Consider the following 21,780-nt stretch of genomic DNA (forward strand, 5'->3'; position numbering starts at 1 on the left):
TGGCTCTTCCTCCAATATCTGCTTCTCCCGCTGCTGCAATTTCTTTAATATAGGCAAAAGTATAAGCAGCAAGACAGCTCAACGCCAGGCGTGTTGCTGACCAGGCAGCACCTAACTGTCTCCAGTTGCTGTTTGCTGTTCCTCAGCTAAGGCTTTCTCACGGGCGAGGTGCGCTTCGACACCTTGCGTGGGATGTCGCTAATGAGCTACAAAATATGCACTTGGCACGCGCGTGCGCACCGCTCGGCATCCTGATAGGTGTTTGGCCATATTTGGAGCCATTCTGGCTTACAAGCAGTGTTTGAAATAACAGTATGAGATGTCACTATTTGCAAGCTTGGCTTGGCCCAGCTGAGCTACGTCAGCATCACCCGGCAGTGCCCTGTCGGGCTGTAGCAGGAGCTGTCGGCTGCCCTGTCTGTTGTCATCATTTCTCTGCAGAGCTGCAGGTCTTCAGTGATAAGAAAGAAGGTGCAGCGGATGTTACCTGCCGTGTTCAGAGTTACTATCTGCTGTTGAAGGTTGTGCTTCTATAAAAAGGTGTGATGAGGGAAAAAGATCTGAGCTGCTTGTTTGCTGCATCCTGCCTTGGCTTCTGCACACAGAGGGGCCGGGCCGGGCCGGGAGTGCGTCTTCTCGGCGTCGGCCCTTGAGCCTCCTTCCATCCCTAAAGTGAGAGCAGGTCTGGAAGGAAGACGCTGTGCTATGAGGATACGGTGGACAGGGAGGAGATTTCCTAGCAAACTTCTTTCATTTCTGTTTGGTTTTAGTCTGAATTTTCTCTACTTTTTAAGAAACGCAGTTTTAGTTTGTAGTCCAATGAAACGTAGCACTAAAGTTAAAAGTCCTGGTGGTATTTTGATGATCTTACTTTAAGGATAACGCATAGCTCACTTCAAAGCCCTGCCAGTTGAGGGTCACATCCCAGTGAGCATACATCTAAGAACGTGTGCCTGGAGTACCACCAAAGTGTCTTGTGGTTGGCTTTGTTCCTAGAGATGGAAAGCTTTTAGTTTTTGCTAGATGAAAGATGAATGCTAAACCTTGACGTTACGTACAAGCAGTAATAAATCCCAGGGTCTCGTGGCATGGTCACCCTGGAATGGAACGAGTGCTCAGTCACACTGTTTAAAATCGCTTCAGAGCGTGTACGACAGCTAGTCTGACCAAGAACCTGAGCGTGTGCTTAACTTCAGAGAAGGTACTAACGTGTTTGCAGTTAAGCAAGTGCTCTTGTTGATTGAATTGCGAGCTGTATGTTGTCATCTGCAATGGTAAATCTGGGGATTAATTTTGATCTTCTGATGTAAGGAGAAAATCAATGTCATAGTCAGTGACAGTCAATTACAAGTTAAAATCTACCCCCATTCAAAAGCATGTAACTATTTGTATGAACAGGAGGGGAAAACACTGTCAATGTTTATGACGGTTTTTTTCCTCATCCTGGTTTGGCTGGTTGTTGGAGCTATTTCTTGGCATGGAGAGGAACTGCCCCCGCTGTAAATGGGTGGAAGGGAGGATGAGTTCACTGGAACACAAGTCACTGGCCCTAGTTAAGCCCAGGGCACTATTGGTTTTCTCTCCTACATCACATAATTTGCCATTATCAGTTTGTGTTATCAAGGCAGAGTGGCTTCAGTAGCATCACGTCACAAAATGCAGAGTGTGGAGATACTATGTGCAGATTTTGCTATCAACTCTTACAACATGCTTAGAGGCACCTGTGAAATAAATAATGAGGAAATATAGAAAAACGTGCTATAAGCAACACATTTTTGGTTTTTTTTTTGTACAAAAGAGTTCCAGTTAAAAATAAAAAGCTTGTAAAATGTATTGATGATGTATAGTTTTGAAATACTGCTTTTTTTTTTTTTTTTTTTTTTTAAATATGGCCTAGTCGTTCTCTAGGTACTCCTGGTAATTGCATTTCTCTGATCTGCATTTTAGCTGATATAAATAAGGTTCGGTTCAGTCTGAGGTACTGAAGAATATTCCTAACCCTTTTGAAAGTCATTGCAGTGGCAGGCTCTCCGTGTTGTACAGGAGTTACAAGAGTTGCTGAGCACTTCATTAGACCAAGCCCTTCTCGTTTTCATTTCCTCTGCGTCTCCAAACATATTTTAGATGCTTCCAAAAGACATGTACATACAGAACTTGTAAAAATATCTTTTAAAACACGTTGTGTAGTGTTTTTGGACCACATCCAGCTTGAAGAATTTGTCCTGTTTAAAAAGGAGAAAAACCGCACAGCTTGGGAGAAGTAGGATAGATATTGTTAATGCATCTTTTGAGTGCCTTCAAACACTAGTGAGTGCTGATGTTTATAAAGTAAATGGCTTGGTATCTGATGCTGTGGAATGACCATAGATTTGGGTGATAAGGGTACATCCGTACTGAATGAACGTGCCTGTAATGTGGATTTTCATGTTGATTGTGCACACTGAAATCTAGGGTGGGCAGAGAGAATTACATCACATGAAGAATATTAAGCTAAAAATATGACAGTCTGAATTGTGAAATAAGCATTAATAGTGCCGTGATTCTTTGCCACCATGTCACACAGGTTAGGAATAAAAAGATTTGTCAGATGATGATTCAGACGAAATGAGCCAAGATTTCTAATGTTCTCAGGCTAAAATTGGAAACTGGAACTTGTCATAATAATATGGCTGAGGAATTATATCTGCAAGCAAATATGTATGGCAATCAATTAGTGACAGGGATAAAAATATTATTTCCTCAATTGCAGTGAGAGTGGATGGTACAGACAAAGCAGAAGTGGGAAGCTGATGAGACGGTGGAGGAAGAAGGAAAGAAAGAACAGAACTCATCTGCCAAAGGTAGGGAAAAAGTCCTGCAAAAAAAAAAAAAAACAATTTAGAACTGGGTGTGATTTTCCTGTGCATAAACAAATGTAAGGAGCAATATTAAAACAGACAGTGTCATTTAAAAATTTTTGTGAGGTAAATTTGAAACTGTGATTTGACAGCCTGTCTTTAGCTGGTAGGATGTGGATTGCTATTTCGTGGGGAATGGAGTGAGGTTAGTAACTTTCTCAGATGAAGACAGCAGATACCGTAACTTTCGGGCTCTCTGGATCTCAGCTGCATCTGAAACAATATTCTAATACGTAGTTGCACTGCTAGTACACAATTCCCCATGGGTCTGCCTCCGCACAGTAGCGGTGCTTTTTACACTCTCTGCTATTTTTCTCTCACATCACCTTTGGCAAGGACCACTTGAGGTTCTCCCTTGCCCTGTGGTCTAGGGAATGGTCTGTTTCCTAGGAGCAGCTGGAAATTGAATCTGAAAATTTTTCTTTTGTGTCAGGGCCTTGGGACCTGACAATGCCCATGTTTTCTTACTGTAGCACATGACAGCTTTTGCAGCTCTTGGTCTTTTTTTGTGTAGGTCTCAAGTGTGTCTTCCAACAGGGAGTTGGAGAGCATTTTGTGACCTGTTGCGTGTAGATGTTAGAGGCACATGCTGCAAACTCTTCTGGACTGAATGTCTGTTAAATGATTGGAAGTGGATGCAGCATCCCGGGATTGATAACCGCAACAGTCCCAACTAGCCCTGCATGCCTAAACTCTGGGGAGCTCTCAGAATGATAAGACTTCAAAAAAATATATATACGTGCTATGAACTGAACCAACCAAACATATACAGAAAAGGCGATTCCAGAAGAAGACAGGAGCCATCAACATCTTCATTTGAAAAAAAAAAAAAAATAGGACAAACCAAAACTGCTCCGTTCCTATCACAGGGAGAGAACACTTAAAACCATTTGCAGTTATGGCCATTCAGTTTGTCTTAGCTCTAGTAATATATCTTCTTATGTGATCTATGCAAGTCACGTGTATGTTGATTTATGATTCAGGGCTATTCCTTACTTATATGGAAAAGCCATTATGCAGTTCATATGTGCTAAAATGAGTAATTTGGCTTCATACTATGGAGATTGCTTTTCACCTCTGCAGTACGGTCAACTCACAACAATGTAAGACCCTACTACCTGTCCATTTGATGTTTTCTTTACACGTTTCACCAACATGGTTCACCGTCTTTGGGTCTCAGAGATGTGCCTGGCTTGACCAATAGGGTCGGAAACCTATGGTTTCTTTTTACGTTATGTGGCTGGTCTGCCATGTTATGTAACGTAAGGTATAATGGTTTGTGTTCGCCAGCTCTCAGATAACTACCTTAATATTTTCAGTTTAAACTTACTCACTCCCCACCTCTCGGTCCATGCAGAAAACTGCACTTGGTCTCATGAATTTAGTTATGCTTTATCTGATTTATAGCATATATCCATAATAAGTTACCTAGCACAGCTGGGGTACAGTGAACTGCAGATCAGAAGCTGGTAAACGTGTGGAAGGCAGGGATTTGTAAAGCAGATTTGCCAACAAAACGATGGCCTGTAGAACCAGAAGCTCAGATCTTCGTTACTGAGCTCTCCAAGAACACGTACTTCCTCTCTTTCAAGTCCTCCAGTTCGTCAGAACCCAAATCGGGCAAGTGTTTGGACAAAACAGATGTGTGAGTTCAGTTCAGCGTTTCCTTGGTTTTGTTTGTTTGTTACTCGTTTTTTGGTTTTGATTCTATAACAGAACAGCTTCATTGCTCACTTTATAATAAGCCTCAAAAAATTCTTCCAACTCCTCTGATTTCATGTAATTAATTTAAACTGTATTTGATATTTTAATCAAACATCCTGCAACTGCTAGTCTATAAACTATTAAGAAGCTTTTAGGTCAAAGACTGTCTCACTGTAGCTAACTCCGGTGTACTGATGTTTTCATTATTTTTATTAATATTTTGTTAACTGAGAGCTGCATAAGATGGTAATTTCATTTTCACGTATGTCCTCAACCTTTGACTTCAGGTGTTAACTCGCTGTCTTAATAATATTGCAGTTTCTCTAGCAACTCTTTTCATAAATTGTCTCCGGTGATCACCATACCAAGCGAAGTGTATTACACATGCGCGCGCAGGTTTCTGCTTGTGCTGTGAAGGCTTTATCTCTGCTAAACACAGCAGACAGCATAGGTTTTGCAGGGCAGTTTCTTACAAGAGAAGTCAGATATGAGCGTAGAGTAGAATAACTCGTCTTGTCTGTGGAAGTCCTAGACACACAGATAATATTTCAAGACAGTCACCCAAAACTAAAGCCTGATCTGTTATAATTCAGGGTCAGTTAGTGACACTAGTCAAGCAAAGGCAACAAGCTAATTCTGTGATTACATTATAAAAATATTGTGTTAGTGTTTGCTCCCAGTGAATCAATGGTGTTACTCAGTGAACAGCAGCATTTCAAATCTCTCCTATTTAAGCCAGAGCTAGGGCAGAGGCAAAGAACGTATCACAGCCCCATCCTTCAGTCCTCTTCCCCCAAGGAGAGTCGTTGAAGCCACTGGGGAAGCGTTGCTCTTCAGTCTGTGTTTATTTAGTGCTTAACCTAGATTAACAAACTGGACACTGAGCTTTGTGTTTTCTTTTAACAGAAACACTAAAAGGCTGCGTTTAGCTTCGATGGTGCAGCAAGAACAGGGAAATAAATATTGGTAGAGCTAAGTGGAGATTGCAGAACATGCCCAACCATGCCAGCGCTTGAAGCCCTGATTAGCTGACCAGGCTTTATATGTTACAAATCCAGGAAGAGCTAAGGAATTACTCGCTTACCTGCAATGCAAAGAACGACTAAAATGCCTGTCTGAGAGTATGAGCTAAAACAGCCTATGCTGGGTGGAGTAGTTGCAGACTCCGTAAGAAACATGCTTGTGGTTTTTTTTCAAGGCTCAGTTTGTAGGGGAACACTTAGCAGGAGGGACAGATTCCCATTGGAGACGTAGGGCCATAGATTGAGGATGGGAAGCATAGCCTGGCTACGGTCAATACAGATCAATTAAGGAAGGAAAAAAAAGACCAACTGAAAAGTTTTTTTAAACAAGAGACCCTTGGAATAAAAAGGCGTAGACCAAAGTCAAACAAGGGTGGTGGGACGAACGACTCTTTGTGCTCCGCTGTACCCGATAGGTTTCAGTGCAGCAATTTCCCAATTTGTTACGCCGATACATGTCTCTTGATAATCTTTAAAATTGTTATCACAAGTACTCTCTATCCTAGGTGCAAAGGGAGTCGAAGGTAAATTTGGGATGCTCAATCTTACTTGATTCTACTATAATTTTTTTTTTTTAATTTCCAGAGTAGAATTCATGTGCGTCAGATGTTGAACTCTGAAAAGCATCCATTAAAAGTGAATCAGAAGTCATTTCTGTTTGTTTTTCTTAAATATGCTTATGTAAAAGAAATTTAGTTTTAGTAAAATCAACAGCATTTCTTCACAGAGAAGCAGGGATCAGCAGATTGTTTAAATTGTTATAATTGTTTAAAATGTGATAAACTATCATGCTTAGAGAAACATCATTCTGTTGGTTTCGATATTCATTAAAATAGGCTAAATATATTCTGTGTAGCTATTACTACTAAAAGATTGCTTTTAACTTTTATGAGTTATTCAGTAAATTACCTCGTGTGATCACAATATAATATAAGAACGCATGTGAGATGGTACAAGTACTTCCAGTACGACCTGGTTAAGGGAAGGAGACAATGACCTTTCTTGGGGTATTTTCTTTCTCTTCCGTGTATAACCTAGCCCTCTCTAAGAGAGCTAACAAAGTAGGAAGTCCAGGCAGACTCTCATCCAGTTAGGTTCAGTGCCGCTGTGAAGGCAGCAATTCTTATTTAATCCAGATCATCGTGTCCATCTTCATGGTCCCTAAAAGAACCAGTATAAACTGTATTTCTTCTATCTGGAGTTCTCTTTTTCTAGTGACTCATCTTTGTAGCGCATAGATGAACATACCTGAAGCTTAGAAGAGCGAGTTCTTACAGCCTCTTGGCCTCAAGCTGACAGACGTTTATCGTGGGCAGGAGTCATGGGGATGGGGATAATTCAGCGTAGCCTCAGAGAACACGTCCTGAGCGTGCCAACCAGCGCTGTGTTTGTCCTAGAAACCCCATGGTACAACAGCAATCTAATAAGCGCTCTCTTATGTTCAGCAACTGGCCAATTTTTGTAATTTATTAATAAGAAGGCAATGAACACTCTTGGTCCTTTTGTCGTGTCTGTTATATGGCCGCAGTGTGCACTGTGAAATATTTTGGTGGTGGTCCTGGAAACCGGCAACTCCAAACAAATGGTTTTACCCCTTTCTTGTTTTTAATGCCACAGAACTCCTGAAACAATCGTATGTATAATGGGCAGTTACTGTACTTCCAAATGTGGATGTGGAGGCTACTAGCTACGCATTTAATTGATGCTACTTTTTTTGCAACAGCTCCTAAGTGGAACGTTAGCGGTTATTAATTAATCGTATTTTTTTCTGAAAACAGCCTAGGGAAAATGTAGGCAACTTTGAAGGTTCTTTATTTAATTTATAAAACAAATGTTTGCTTTGAAATAAAAATATTTGTTGTTTACAGCATAAGGAATCCATGTTTAAGATGTCTTCATCTCCTGTTCTTTGAAGTACTTTAAAAAAAAAAAAAAAAAGCTTTCTCGGATAAATAAAAGCTATGGAGGTTTCCCTGACAAATGTTCAACTGTGGCCTCTTTCACGTTTGGTATTTACTGAGGGGTTGGTAGCCTGCAGAATTAGTGCTGTTGTAATGCAAGAAACCCCCCCCCCATAGTTTTGACAAATTAAAACTATAGAACAGAGGGGTACAATGAAAAGGAAAGCAGGGCCCAGGGCTTGTAATGTGGTTTATTTTGGTCCCCAGAGTTTCAAATGGAAAAGAGAGCATAAGAAAGAGAGAGCCACCAGTTAGCAATGCAGGTAGTAAAGATATCAGTTATTTGGGATTTAGGAAATTTTGATTCCAGTTTTCCCATATTACTTTATTGAATTCTCAGGATTGAATGTAAATTAACATTATTGGTATTTTTTCTATAAGCTTTAATAACTAGCTCAAATATTTTACAGTACGTATGTGTCTATATATTACTGTATGCAACATTTTATTTTAAAAACACAAACAAAACTTGACTTGACTCAAATGACCAAATGACTAATTTATTCTGCGACCAGTATTTTCCAATTACAAATAAGCAAAAAAAAAAAACAAAAAAAACCAGAAACAGCACTATGACTGTAATAGTGAAGGACTTAATGTAAACCAGAAACACAAGTACGGATTGCTAATAGCCAACAGAGCAGTAGAAGCCCCTTGTTCTGCGTGGGTGTGACATCGCTTCTGAATGTCCCCATTGACTGAATTGCTGTTAGTGGTGAACTCCTTCGAGACAGATACCTACAACAAATAATGATATGCCTGGTCTCAAAGAAACTTTACGTTCCGTGCAAAATTATTGACTTTCCCATAAATCCTGGTAAATTAGCTTTGTACTATTGCCTGTCTTCCCTGATGGCCCTGGTACGTGATGACGGAGACAAAGTGGCCGTAGCACCCCTTTGTAATGCAAGAGAGCGATTGCAAAGAGCAGCTGTTGTGCAGAAAAGGCAGCTTGTGGCTGCTTGAGTGGATCTGGAGTTTTAGCAAAGGGTCTCAGCCCTTCTGGGAGGGGTTCATATATTTTGTCTCCGTAATCTGTCCATAATCCCTCGATGAAGTCAGTTTTCCTTCTTCTGTGAAAGCAGGTTTCCAGGGTAGGACTAAAGGTGTTTTCTACTTTCCATGAAAATACTCCAACATCACTTCTGTGGTCTGAATCATGGTATAAGTTCGCAGTTCACTCGTTATTTCAAAATATATCACTAACTGTCATGCAATTTTGCTGCTTAAATTGAATATTTTATGACTATAAAGTGAGTTTAGGCTAGTCTTTCAATAATATCCCCTTAAACTGATTGGTTTCAGGCTTGCAGGTGTTACAGCACTGGCCATAGAAGTAAATACAGAATTCTGTGACGAATTCTTAGAAATACTGTTGACTTTCTCCTAGAAAGATTGACATTTTTTTCTATATTTTAATAACTTTTTTTTTAAAATTAATATTATTAAATTGTTCTTTCTTTTGCACTTCCAATTAAAAAAGAGAGTGTGATTTCCTAAAGTAGAGGAGATAATGTCTTTGTGCCTCTTAACCATTTAGCTATGAGGAGTATGAAAGAAATACAAATTTGAGCAGTTTTCTGCAGGAAAAGAAGAAAAATGGAACGTAGCAGCGTGACGGGTGATGCTAATTACAGATCGGGTAGCGAAGGAGGCTGTGTCAAATCAGTCTCAATTGCAAGAATTTGAATTTTTCATGTATGTAGAATATTATAATACTGGAAGGAAGTATCCTGGAAGACTATTTCTTCCAGTTGGACCCCAGGAAACAAAGCTGTAGCTCTTCAGGAGCGTTTGGGTCGGTATTCATCTAGCTGAGATGCGGCGGTATTGCTCGAGGTTGTTAACAGGTGGTTAACAGAAGGGAGTGTTATAAAGACCTGGCTTTCAGGTCTTTTTCCTGGTGCGTGTTGACGCTGTTACACACACAAACGTGCATGTTGGGCATGTGGAGCGCACGAGTCTTGCTAGGATGTCAGCAAAAATGCGATCGCAATATTTTATGACTGAAAGGCTTAAATCCCATGAATACGTGTAATAAAAATAAGCCTGTGCCACGCGTTAAAATCTAAGGCTCAAATATTCACAGTTGTGTAAGTTTAAGCCTCGGGCAATATATTTTTATTACTGAGGTAATATTAAGGATTTAATTTTAAAATTATTAAGACAGCAGCACATAGCATGGCCATCGCATCTGTAATTAGCTTTTAGGCTTGTTTGGATTTTTATATTCTCTCTCTCTCTAGTTTATAAGGGACGTAGATTATTGTGGTACTGTGGAGATGCGGTGATGGCCGCCGGGGGAGCAGCTGGAGCCTCCGGAGGTCAGGCGGTTCAGCGCCCGCCCCAGCAGCAGCAGTTACACCCAAACCGGGCTCGACAGCTAATTAGGCAGCCTGTGCTTCCGGCCGCCCCGGCCGGGACTCGGGGCCCCGTGGCACTTGGTTTCCGTGCTGAGCCATCCTGACAGCCAGAACCGTTTCCCTCCTGTCTAAACTAAATTTCCCTTGCGGCAGTTTAACCCTTCTTGCCCTAGGCTGTGAAGAATAGTTTTGTCGCGTCCCCTTGACAGCAAGCAGCCTTTTGCATGGTTGAAAACTGTTGCCACGCACGGGTCGGATCATTCGAATTTAAAAAATCGCGGATTCTCCAGCCTTTCCTCCTAGCTCGCGCTTTGTAGCTCGCCGGTTCTCCTTGCTGCTCTCCTCTTGGCTCTCTCCGAATGACCCGGCCTCTCTCCTGCCGCTGCGGCCGGCCTGCTCGGAGGCCTCGGCGAAGCGACGGCAACGCCAGCGCGGCGCTAGGTGCGGTGCGGGAGGTGCTGCGGGCTGGCGGGGACCCACGTGGGCGTCGCGGGGGCTGCGCTGCGCCCGACGGCTGCCGCCGGGGTCCCGGCTCAGGGGGCCAGCGGCAGGCGGGCGCCGAGCGTGCGGCCGCCCGAGCGGCAGAGTCCCTGCGGGCGGGCGCGGGCCGTCTCCCCGCGCGGGCCGGCCCTGCCGCTCGCCCGCTTCCCCGCGCACGTGCAGCGCCGCAGATGAAGGGCGCTCCGTAAGAGCCGTTTTGCTCTTGCAAAACCATGGCTCTGTCGTTTGCATCACTTAACGTGACAAGTACAAATCAATCCACATGCTGTATATTTTTAAAATGTTCCGGTTTTATTATTTTATATAATGAGGGAGTCTTTTAAATGCGGTGGTAGCACTAAATGGAGGCAGTTAGAAAATGCCAGCCCCAGTCTCTGATTCTGCCATAAGAGAAGAGCGATCGGTCAGGATTATTTAAGTAGGGCTTTGAAACAGTGATGCTGCTTGATTTAATAATGATGTTTGGGTTTGGCTTTTCCTCCTGAGCGCTTTGTCGAGACTGAGGACCTTTCTGTCCTCAGCTGAGGTTTTGCAGTGGCCTGCTGCAAGTCCATTGAGGTCAGCAGGAACAAATCAGAGCTATGTTTTTAGGTACCTATCTGTTGCAATGTAAGTAAATCAGATTTGGCCCTTCTGTTTCATTCAGGATGGAAAGGTCCTTGCAGAAGGCATAGATGAATACAAGTAGCCTTGACGTTCTTTTTTCTGAAGTTTTCAGCAATTTGTTAAGCTTAAAGAAGAGATTAAAACCATCTATCAGACCAAAACGTGGGCTGTCTTCATTGCAGAATTTATTTACCGTAAATATTTTTTCCAACTTTGCTTACTATTGTCCTAAGAGGAGGAGAAATCCAGCTTGCAAACGGCAGAGCCCATACTCGTGATTAGTTGTTCTCAAAGCTTGCTGTAAACACAGGCGCAAGTTGCTATTCTCAGACAGCAGGCCAAGAGGAATCAAAATTTCGATGAAAGATTTAGGTTGCTAACAGTTGTATTGTTTGCGTTTTGCAGAGCGATGCCATTTTGCAGAGAGGTCAGGCAGCATCTGCAGAGGCGGTGTCAGCTGAAGTTCCTCTCACCTTCACCAAGCCTATGCGGCAGTAGCCGACCTAGTTGTGTATGTACTCTTCTTAGGGCAATGAATAAAGAGCAGGGAAGTGGAAAGTAAAACGAACAAGAAAAAACCCTCTATTCCTCTGTGAAAGAATACGGCGAAACAGCTAGAAAATCCGTTGTTTCACAATAGCTGTAACTTACATATGGCGGTCAAGGCAAGCTTTATATTTTTAAGTAGTTTGCATGTTATCCTGTTTTATTCATACATCTGATGCATATTAGTAACAAATGTATGGAGAAGCGTATATTTTAACCTCTGGCCTTCCCAGCCTGTCCTTACGCATTCACGTTTTTCAACACCTCAGCATAACTGAGCGCCGCTCTGGCCGCGTGAAGCGTTGTGTGATGAGGGGACACATGGCACGTTTCACCAGGACCGGAGCTCTCTGGTGCTCTTAGTGTCCTGTGGCACAGTCTTAATGTTCTTCCAATGGAGTTTCGAGAGGGCGAACGCTGCCAGCCCGTTGTCTCCTCTGCTCAGCGCAGAGGAACGCAAAGAAGCATACGCTCTGTGGAAACGGGAGAAAATTAAAGGAGGATATCATTAAGCTCCAGGAGGAAGTCTGTTGATGAGCTGATGGTGCTGTATGTTCTCGGGCATGGATTCTGCCAGTTGAGCAGTGATTTAGGCAGAAGTCATTTTTCATGGTGTTTGTATCGGTAGGGTGGCCTGCAGGAAGGATTTGGAATGAAGTGGTTCCAGAAAAAAAGTGAAGTCTTTTATAAATATCGTAATTCACTGCATTACGCATGAGTCATTAGGAGTGAGCCCTCTCCTTTCCCTTCACATTTTCTCACTTGCTTTTCATTGGGGGGAATATCAACGCTGACTTCTAAGGCCTAAAGCGATCTAGAATATTTCACAGGGAAGACCTTTTGGAACAAATCTGTTTTTAAATGAAATAATACATCTGGTTTATTCCCTGTCGAGCAAATCACTTCTGCTCTTGACTTCTATTTGACAACTCACATATTTAAAGTTCTGCTCAAACCGCTGTATGTTGCTGGAGTGGGGCCATATTTGGTTGAGTGGCTCTTCAATGTATGTTCTGCTGCTTTGTTTTGCCTTCTCTTCTTGCTTTTCATTCTTCTGCCCCTAGTATACCAATTCTGCTTGCCTTTTTAATTTTTTGGCTTCCTGAGTATCATGCCTCTGCTCCTATGTTTCTGACAGGGTTTCAAACAAAACTTTGCAAACGTTTTACCCTGCTCGTGCACTAGATGCAGGCACGTGGAAGGATAAATTTGCAGCAACAGGTAAAGGTCAGAATTTCAGGGCATGGCTGTCTGACAAAAAACAGTAAGTGATTACATTTAGTACAAAGTGAGGAAGAGGTGAAAGAAAAAAAACATATTACTTTTAATGGTTCTATGTGATATTTCTAGATTACGCTTTAGGAAAATTCACCGCACGAGCTAGCCTTCATAGCCGAAGATGAGCAGTTTATTAATCAAGCCTAGCACACATGCACAGAGACGTATCCATAATTCTAGTAAAAGCCTGGAGTGGAGAATGTAGGAAAACACAAGCGCTGTTGGCTGAGCTCGGTGAGTCTGACATGTAATTCAGTTGCTTGAGCACTTGTTTGTAGCTGGAAATTACTGTGAATCAAAAACTGACCATCACGCCATTGACTTCATTGCAAGTAATTGCTGGCTGTATTAGCATTGTAGCGGAGCTATGAGGAGTAAGACTATAATTAGTTAAAACCTGCATTGGAAAATCAAATAACCTAAAAGATTTACACAGGCCTTCATTTACAGACTGTCTGTAATTAACATTTATCAATTATGTAGCCAAAAGAAATTTAACTAACACCTGAATAATTTATCTTTACTGAATACCAGTTTTTGAAAAACGATTTAAGACATTATCTACCAAAAAAACTTTATATGTAGGTGGAAATTCAGCGGTAGGCAGCGGTTGGACAGGAAAGAATTGACTGATTCTATCTGATCAGAGAACGCACGAGAGTTAAAACATCACGTTGTCACAAGGAGGACCCATGTCATAACCGGATGTATAAACAGGAATGGGACATGGGAACTGCTCCTTGCGCTGTACTCGTCACGGCTCAGACTTGCAGCTGGCTTCCATCTTGGAGCCTGCCTTGTAAGGAGAAGAGAGTTTAGAGGACAGCAACAGGAATAATCAGAGATTTAGGACTCACGAGGACGGACAGAAAGAACTGGATGCTGTCCATCTAGAGAAGGGCTGGTGGAGGAGGGGAGAAAATAAATGAAACAGTGCTGCGAAGCACAGGTAGCAGACTTCTCCATATTCACTGCAGACACGGTACGAAGTTGAGGGTGGAAACTGCAGCAGGAGAGCTTGGCATTAGGAAGAACTTTCTAGTGATTTCTACGGGTGCACAGGAGCAGACTGGCTAGAGAAGTCGCAGAAGATGGGCTATGCTCTTGCCTTGGGGCAAGAACTAGACTAGGTGACCTCTGAAGATATATCAGACCTTTCAGTGGCAGTTCTGTGACTGAATTCCTTAGGTTGCAACTGCTGTAGGACCTGTGCAGAGAACACGCGTGCGTGTGTATGTGTCTATGAGTGTAAACATACGTGGAACAGAGTTGAATTTTAGAAATGAAATTGCATGTATTTGTTTTATGTGAGTTTATGGACTCAGCAGTTTCATGGTTTTACAATTTGCTTGTGTTTGTAGTCACTATAAATAGAGGAGTCTACCCTTCTCCAGAAGATTCCCGTCTCGAGAATATAAAGTTTCTACCTGAACTTGAATACCACATGAAGCGTTACAAATGCTAAGATATGCGTGTTTGATCCCTAGTTGCATGTGTGCGTGACTCAAACACATCTTGAATAGATTGTGTATCAAGCTCGAGTCTAGTGTTCTGCTCTCCTCAATGCCCTTAAAAAAAAAAAAAAATTAGAGATTGTAATTGCAGGTTCTGAAAATAGACACAGCAATTTGGACACATACGGGCACTGCAAAGGTGTTTCAAAGGCATCCTGTAGTCATGTGTTGTTGCACACACATAATCTGCTATTCCTCTTCCATCAGTCTTTGTCTCTGTATCTTTAAAAGAAGTATCTAGGCATGTCTTTGCTATGCCCTTGATTATGCTTTTCTGCAAAGAAAAATAAAATATGGAAGCTATTTCCCTGAGAAGATAGCTCTGTGAGGGATATCTTTGTCGATATCTCCCACATCCGTGAAAAGGCTATGGGAACAGTTCCTGAAAGAGGCAAGTCTCCAGTTTTGTTTTCTGTAATTGCTTGTTCGGACTCCCCTAACCTAATCACCATCTAACAGCTGGCCTTTGGCAGGTGCCTTGGGCTTGCTCAATAATCAATAGAAAATAATAGGCTCCTCCAGAGGATGGCTTATATCATCCTAAGGCAATTAGCTAAAATTGGTGGGCTGAATCACCTCTGGAGGTATTTATCGCTTTCCATCAATTATAGCAAGAGTCCAGATGATCGAGTTAAACTTAGTGATTGAAGAGATGAATCCGGCTCTCAGGTAGCATTACAAGAGGTCCCTTTCCTACGCTGTCTAACTTCTCAGCATTGTGGAAAATCACCTTTCCTGTAGCTCAGCAATGAGTTACAATAGCCTCTTGTAAAAGCCTCTTTCAGATGCAGTTCTCCACTCCCATCTCTGGATATTACCGGTTTCGGCTTGTTCCTTTTAGCCCTCTGTGAGATGGTGTCCGCTGGAGCTCTGCCATCAGTGCCCCATGTCACTGCAGTGGCTCCCAAGACTTTCAGGGGTGATGAAAACACTAGGGAAAGGAGGACAAAGAGTTCAGCTTCACTTCTGAGATACATGAGGTACGAACAGAAAATAAATTACACCGTGGAGCTCTGCAGTCACATCTGCTTCCACTTTATTTATGCCAAATGCTTTAATGAACGTTTCTTTTGCATGTGGAGAAGTCATAGGGTAACTTCACATCTGCATCGTGGCAACACTCAGCCACTCCTCCCCTGCCTCTGGTGCTGTAATTTGTGTCAATATTCCTCCTCTTGGATCCTCTTATCTTACCTTCTCCTGGGTTGTACCAGTCATCTACTAGCACAGCTTTTGGATCAAACTCTGAACCTTTCCCCTAACACTGGAGGTGAATTTGCCACAGTGTAGCCATTTACAAGTGTGATGCCTGTTCTGAAGCAGCAGTTTACGTTCTCTGATAATCAGAGAAGAGAGCGCTATCATTGGAGGACGTTCAACCTGCCTAAGTCATGGTCTGACACTCCTGCTGGACATGTCAGCCTACCACCACCATCTATAGAGGGATCCTGTGCTTTGGCTGAATGTCTTTTAGATGGCTGTTTAGTTGAGAGTGTTGTGTCCTATACTCTGATCCTTCAGGATTGAACGGTGCCTTACAGGACCCTTTATCTTCCCTCCTACGAGGACATGCTCAGTGAAGAAGAGAGGGATGAGGAGATGTTTTCTGAGGAGACTTTCTTTTTCCCTGGTGCGTCCTAATCGCAGAGACACCACAAGTATCTTTGGGCAGGCTACTGCAAATTGGAGTGTCCACTATTGTTCACTAACGTACAGTCTGAAGTTTACTGGGGGCCAGCGAGAGAGAGGGAGAGGAAAAAGACCTTTGCTCCCTTGTATCTCACTCATGCTTTCTGTTCTCCTTCTCTCTGATGCAGTTCCCAAAGGAGCCTAGCCTTGATGTTTCTGTATTCATGAAAGTTATGTTGGAAGGGTATTTTTTCTGCCAGCGGTAGGTTGTCCAGGAGAACATCGTTATTTGTTTTCTATGACCCACTGTAAGCAAGCCAAAGCGGAGTTGCCAAAAAGTAAATACCGGTTTTGTGTTTGCAAGACAATATTTCAAAGGTTTGGCTCAGTTAATACATTATCAACTCATGTGAGGAACAGAATGTATTTGAAAGAGATTTTCCTCACTGTGGGTTTTCTTACAAATTTTAAAAATTGGACATGCCCATAAAAGTCGGCCAAAACAAGTTACGGTCTCTGTGGCAGATTTTTATCATGAAATACTCCCATATACCACAGCAATCAGTTCTTACTGGCATGTTGCGATGTTTCTGAGTTTACCTGGGCTGAAATCATAAAATGAGATTTCTAAATGCGTTCTGTTTCCAATGTGCATTACATTATAAATCAGGTTCATTTTGTTCTTGATGCTATCCTGCCTCAAAACATAGAGAAAACACTCAATAAGTGAAATTGCATCTATCTGATTCCAAAAATCTAGTCATACTAAAGGTCTTCAGCTGGAGTAAATACATTTCGGCTGGAGAGGTTTTCAAACTCTTTTCCCCCAATAAATCCTGAAAGTTATTTTAGTACAGATAAGATAATACTCTCAAAATAAGATTGCAAGAAAATCCATAAGTCTAGTGTGACAAACTGTGTGTACTTCAAGAAACTTTTTGAAGCAAAGACAAATACACAGTATAGTGCATGCCATCCAAATGGCAAGAGGAAGGAATTCAATTTCAAGTAAAAATCTACCATCAGCATGGTAATATATATTTCTCAGTTGCATCATTTGGCTTTGTAAATTTGGACTTGGGAATCATAAAACTCCAATCCCTGTAGAATGAATTATCTTCTGAGCGGTGGAGGATTTGCATTTGGAATATTTTCATTAGTATGTGTAATAATATATCATTTTGTAACGTTTAAGTGACCTGGTAAGAAATAAGAGGAGGAGGATTAGCTACTAAACTTGTCAGAAATATATGCCAGGTAAATACGAGGAGAGGAAAAAAATGATTGAAATGGGTATTTTTCCATAGCAACCGCAGTGTGTTCTATCAGATTTACCACTTTCTTTTTTAATATGGAAGTGAAACTGTTAATCTTATAAAGGCTGGGTGTTAGGCAGCCTGCACATACAAGCATTTTCTGTGCATTTAGCGCTTTGGATGCACGTTCAGTGACATACTACACTGTTCTGTTTCTTTTTCATTAAATTTTTATGTGAAAGGTAACGTGTATTTTATATGTCTCATCATGAACATCTGCATACATTAAGACAGTGGTAAGTTGAGAGTTCTCCCGTAGTAAAAGTTGCCCAAAAGTAAACTATTGCCCTAGGAAGTTAAGTTCGATCAGACCAAACCTTTCAGTCCTTCCAAAGATCAGGGCTCCCTCTCTGGATGTGGTCTCTTGTTCCTTATTCCTGGAGTTAAGGTTTTCTCTTTTCCCAGATTGAAATGCACAGTATGGGCTGTACCAGGCTCATAAGGCAATTCCAGTTGTCTGGGAGCACTGCATTTTCCTGTTATTTCCCTGGCTTTGTGGAAGCAGATCTGGGACACCTTAAAGATCTAGGTGGTCTTCTACACAAAACAGCACGCAGGTGGGCTCGTGGTGTGCAGTTTATAAGACTTCTGCCTTCGGTGCCTGGAGGAGAAGGAGGGAAGGGGCAGGTTATTCAGCTGGACATGGCTAGCAGCGTCAGAGCTGCCTTTGAGAAATTTGAGACGTTGCACGCTGTTGATCCGGGTAAGCGTTAATAATTGTTGGCTGTTGAAATCATACTACATGGTTTTTCGTATTTCCCTTTCACTTATTCAGAATAAGGCTCCACAACAGCCTCTATTTCAGCAGCAATGTCTTTATCTCCCTGTGTGGATGAGACCAGACTGCTGTGCTTTTAGAGAGAAGTAGAGAGCGAAAGGAAAAAAGTAATTCAGTACGGTAGCAGCGGATCATACGCTTTTGCCTGGTTGTTTCTTATTTTCCTTCAGTTAAAGGAAGAAATACAAAATAAAATAGACCTCAACTTGCATAGTTAAAAAACTACTCTCACATCCCCTCCCACAGAAGTGCTGCCTCTAAACACTAGGAACAAGATCTGTGTTTGTTAATCAGGCAGCAGAAAATTGTAGTCTTAAACCCTCCAGTACCCCTTATGTGACAGACTTTTTGAAAGTAGCTGGTGTGTTTTGGCCCAGGGACAAACTTAACTGAAAAGAATAATTTTTATTTTCTTGATAAAGGCTGAGGTTTGAAAAACGTGGAGGTGTATCCTAAAGCAAAAACTCGTTTCTACAGAAAATGGAGGCGTTGCATAGAGAGATGAAGAAGTACATTGGAAGTAGTGCATTGTTTTCAGCATCTCTACTGAACCTTGCTGTATTTTTGTGAAAACCCACAAACTGGTAGCAGAGGGATACTAAGGCAGAACAGTGATTGATGATGGACAGAATTTGTTACTGGGCTGAGTATGTCTCATGAGAAACCCTATGTGATCAGAGGTGGTAAACTGTGCCCGGCTTACTGTTGATTAATACTCTGTGTCTTTCCAGCGATAGCTAATAATACTGTGTGTCAGTAGTGGGGTCAGAATGCCAGAACGACTTACTCCACTCATGAAATTCCAAAGGAACAATTTTTGAGTCCAAACCTGAAATTGGGAGGAGATTTGATAGGAGAGTTAACTGTAAAAACACGTGAACGTGAAATAGAAGAAAGGAAGCGAGAAACATGAGAAAAAGTTATCAATTTTGCATGAGGCCTACTAACAAAACATGATAACCCTAAAAGTAACATTCTTTTCATCAGCTCATATTCCATCTTTCACTCAGCTGGACCGCAGATATTTGATAGCGGTTATTGTCTTTGAGTAGTGTATCTTCTGTTTAGCTAAAATTTTGAGCAGTACATTATGAGTTTTAGGGCCTCTCTAAGAAGTATTATTTCCAAAAGTGACCGTTTTTCTTCCCTGCTGTTTATTTATGGACTCCTTGGTCTGAAAGCCTCCTGTTAGGTTTACTGTGATTTCACTAAGTTTGGTATTAAGGTCCCCAGTGACTTGAATGTTCAGGTTTAAGATCCAAATACACACAGCAGTATACCAGAAGCAATAGTAATACATGTTAAGTGAGCGATGAAGAAAACACAGACTTTGAATTTATGGACATTCGAGTAGATACAGAAAGACCCTGCCCTGCTTCTGATTAATTCTAGCAAAATTAGCCACTGTGCCAATTCCTGCTGGTATAATAACTATTCTCTCTCAAGGCGGATTTTCTTATTGGCTACTTTGCTAGTGTGGGGAAATGGGAAATGCATTTGGTAAGGTGGATTCAGACTCGGTGGCTTTTAAAAGCTTGCCTCTAGAATCAAACCTTTGCTTTAAAGCAAAAACCCTCTTGGTCTGCCTTCCTAGTCTGTGGCTGTTTCAAGACAAGCCAGGTGCTTTGAATATATTACGTACCTCTTTATTGGTAAGATTAGAGACAGAGTGGCCTCTGGACTACAAGCCGCAGTTGCTAGCGGTTCTTTACAAACCTTATATTTACTCCTCGTTTCTGAGAAAGCTGCTGAAATAGCTCTTCTGAGATGCAGTAGAAGTGCTACATTGACAGAAAATCACAAATCTTGCATGGACAATGGATAGAGAGAGTATTGAAAAAATAAAATCCTTATTGAAATATTATAAGGAAGTTATGCCTGTGCAAGAGAAGCAAGTGAAAACAAGGCTTTTATCTCTTGCAAACATCCTCAGATTTTCCTGAGAGTTCCATTTTTCAATTTAATAGCTGCGTGACAGGTACTTGACGTATATCTCCTGTAATATAGAATGATCTCCCATCTTCATTTCCTGGGGAGTATGTCTCTCTAGAAGAGTCGTGTTTAAGATAGATGCAAGGGAATCTAGATTTGTATAATTTTGCATAAAGAAAGAACAAAAAGAAGCCGCATAAAATTCCTTCCTGTAAACATCGCTTGGTGTACGTTATTCTCTTTGAGCATGAAATGAGTTTCTTCTTCGAGGATGGAATTGTACCAGTCTCTCGTATAGCGAGTGTGTTGTGTTCTCTGGAGGAAGCTCAGAAGTGCTGCCTGAGCGCAATTTTGAGAAGAGGACTTAATGGAGTTGCATCCGCACACAGTGTTTCTGAATTTGGCGAGTTGTTTCCATGTCTGTATTTCTAGATGTCAGTATTAAGTTTAGCTAAATCACCCTCAGGTCTAAGGGTTTCTCCTGGCTGTGAATTGGCTTATTTCCCATGCAATTCTTTGTCATCAACCAGAGTGAACAGGGAAAGCCCAATGATAAATCTGTGACTATCCTTAAAGAAACAGCTGCTGTATTTTGGCTGAGTTACCATTTTCAGTTCTGTAATGTTAATTTAATATTGCCAACATAGCAATGCTTTTTCACAGTATAAATAGGTTTAAAAGAAGACTTGGATATTTTATCTTTCTTCCCTCTGAATAGTACGACGTAACTGCTGAATTGCTGAAGAGGAGCAGCAGTAGTTGAGGCTGTGGGGTCTCAGGCCAGGAGCTAGGCCGGCTCTGCAGCAGCAGATCTCACCTCTTCCTAGGCCGGCTTTGGAGTGATGCCTGATAGTCAGAGGGTCTGCAGACTGACAGTCCTTTGAGGAAAAGGCTGTATTCGTTCCTTAAGCTTAAGAAGTAGATGTCTCATTAAATCCACCCTCTTTTCTTCTTTAGCCTTCATAATCTGTTTTGCAAATGGTACTTTGCAGTATCCACTGGGTTACTTTCCTTTTCTTACCGCCGTGGCAGGCAACGTAAAAGTTGTACGTTACACTCGCTGCTAGAATCAGTGGCGTTGTTTGAGACAAAATACTTCTTGATGGGAGTTCACGTAGCACCATCTGTTAGAGAAGTTCCTCTATGAAATTGCACCCAGCTAAGTGAGTTCCTTACGATTTTTTTTTTTCAAGGCTCTTAAGATCTTTTATTTGTAGCCTGAGAAAGTAAGAGATTACAGGGTTTTTTTAATGGTCTTTAAAAAAGTTGAGTAAACAACATATGTAATTACTCTGTAGGGAAATGCTGCTTAATTAAAGCACAAAGTCATTCTATTAGCATACACACCTGCTGCTCATATGGTTCATTTCTTCCAGAAATAACCAAATTACTGAATAGAGATTATTCTGTAGTTCACCTACCTCGAATGTGTGCTTCAGCATTTTGTCTTGTCCTCCTGCTGGTGATTCATTGCTGGCTTAAAAATAGTCGCACTACATGCAGATAGAGATCTGCTGGGATTCAGCTACCAGCTGTGAAAGAATACTGTTTATCTTGACTGTTTAAGGCCAAAAAAAAAAAAAAACCTCCAAATCTATATAGATTTCGTAGACTTTATCTGTGGAGGGAATCAACAAAAAGCAGTATACATATAAATTGCAGTTCATATTGGACACAAAAGAGTATCTACTTCCACCATGCAGTATGCTGTCACCCAAAAAGTATGGGAAGCA

At 41.6% G+C, this 21,780-nt stretch overlaps 1 protein-coding gene across 1 annotated transcript in view; it reads left to right on the forward strand.

The window, feature by feature from the left end:
- PCDH15 (protocadherin related 15) overlaps positions 1-21,780 on the forward strand; it is a 1,072,490-nt gene that overhangs the window by 192,309 nt on the left and 858,401 nt on the right. Inside the window, exon 4 of the mRNA XM_068951042.1 lies at positions 2,750-2,840. The gene's annotated coding sequence lies outside the window, so the exon portion shown is untranslated. The remainder of the gene's footprint in view (positions 1-2,749; positions 2,841-21,780) is intronic.

This window comes from Struthio camelus, chromosome 7, assembly GCF_040807025.1.
Source record: "Struthio camelus isolate bStrCam1 chromosome 7, bStrCam1.hap1, whole genome shotgun sequence".
Taxonomy (NCBI): domain Eukaryota; kingdom Metazoa; phylum Chordata; class Aves; order Struthioniformes; family Struthionidae; genus Struthio; species Struthio camelus.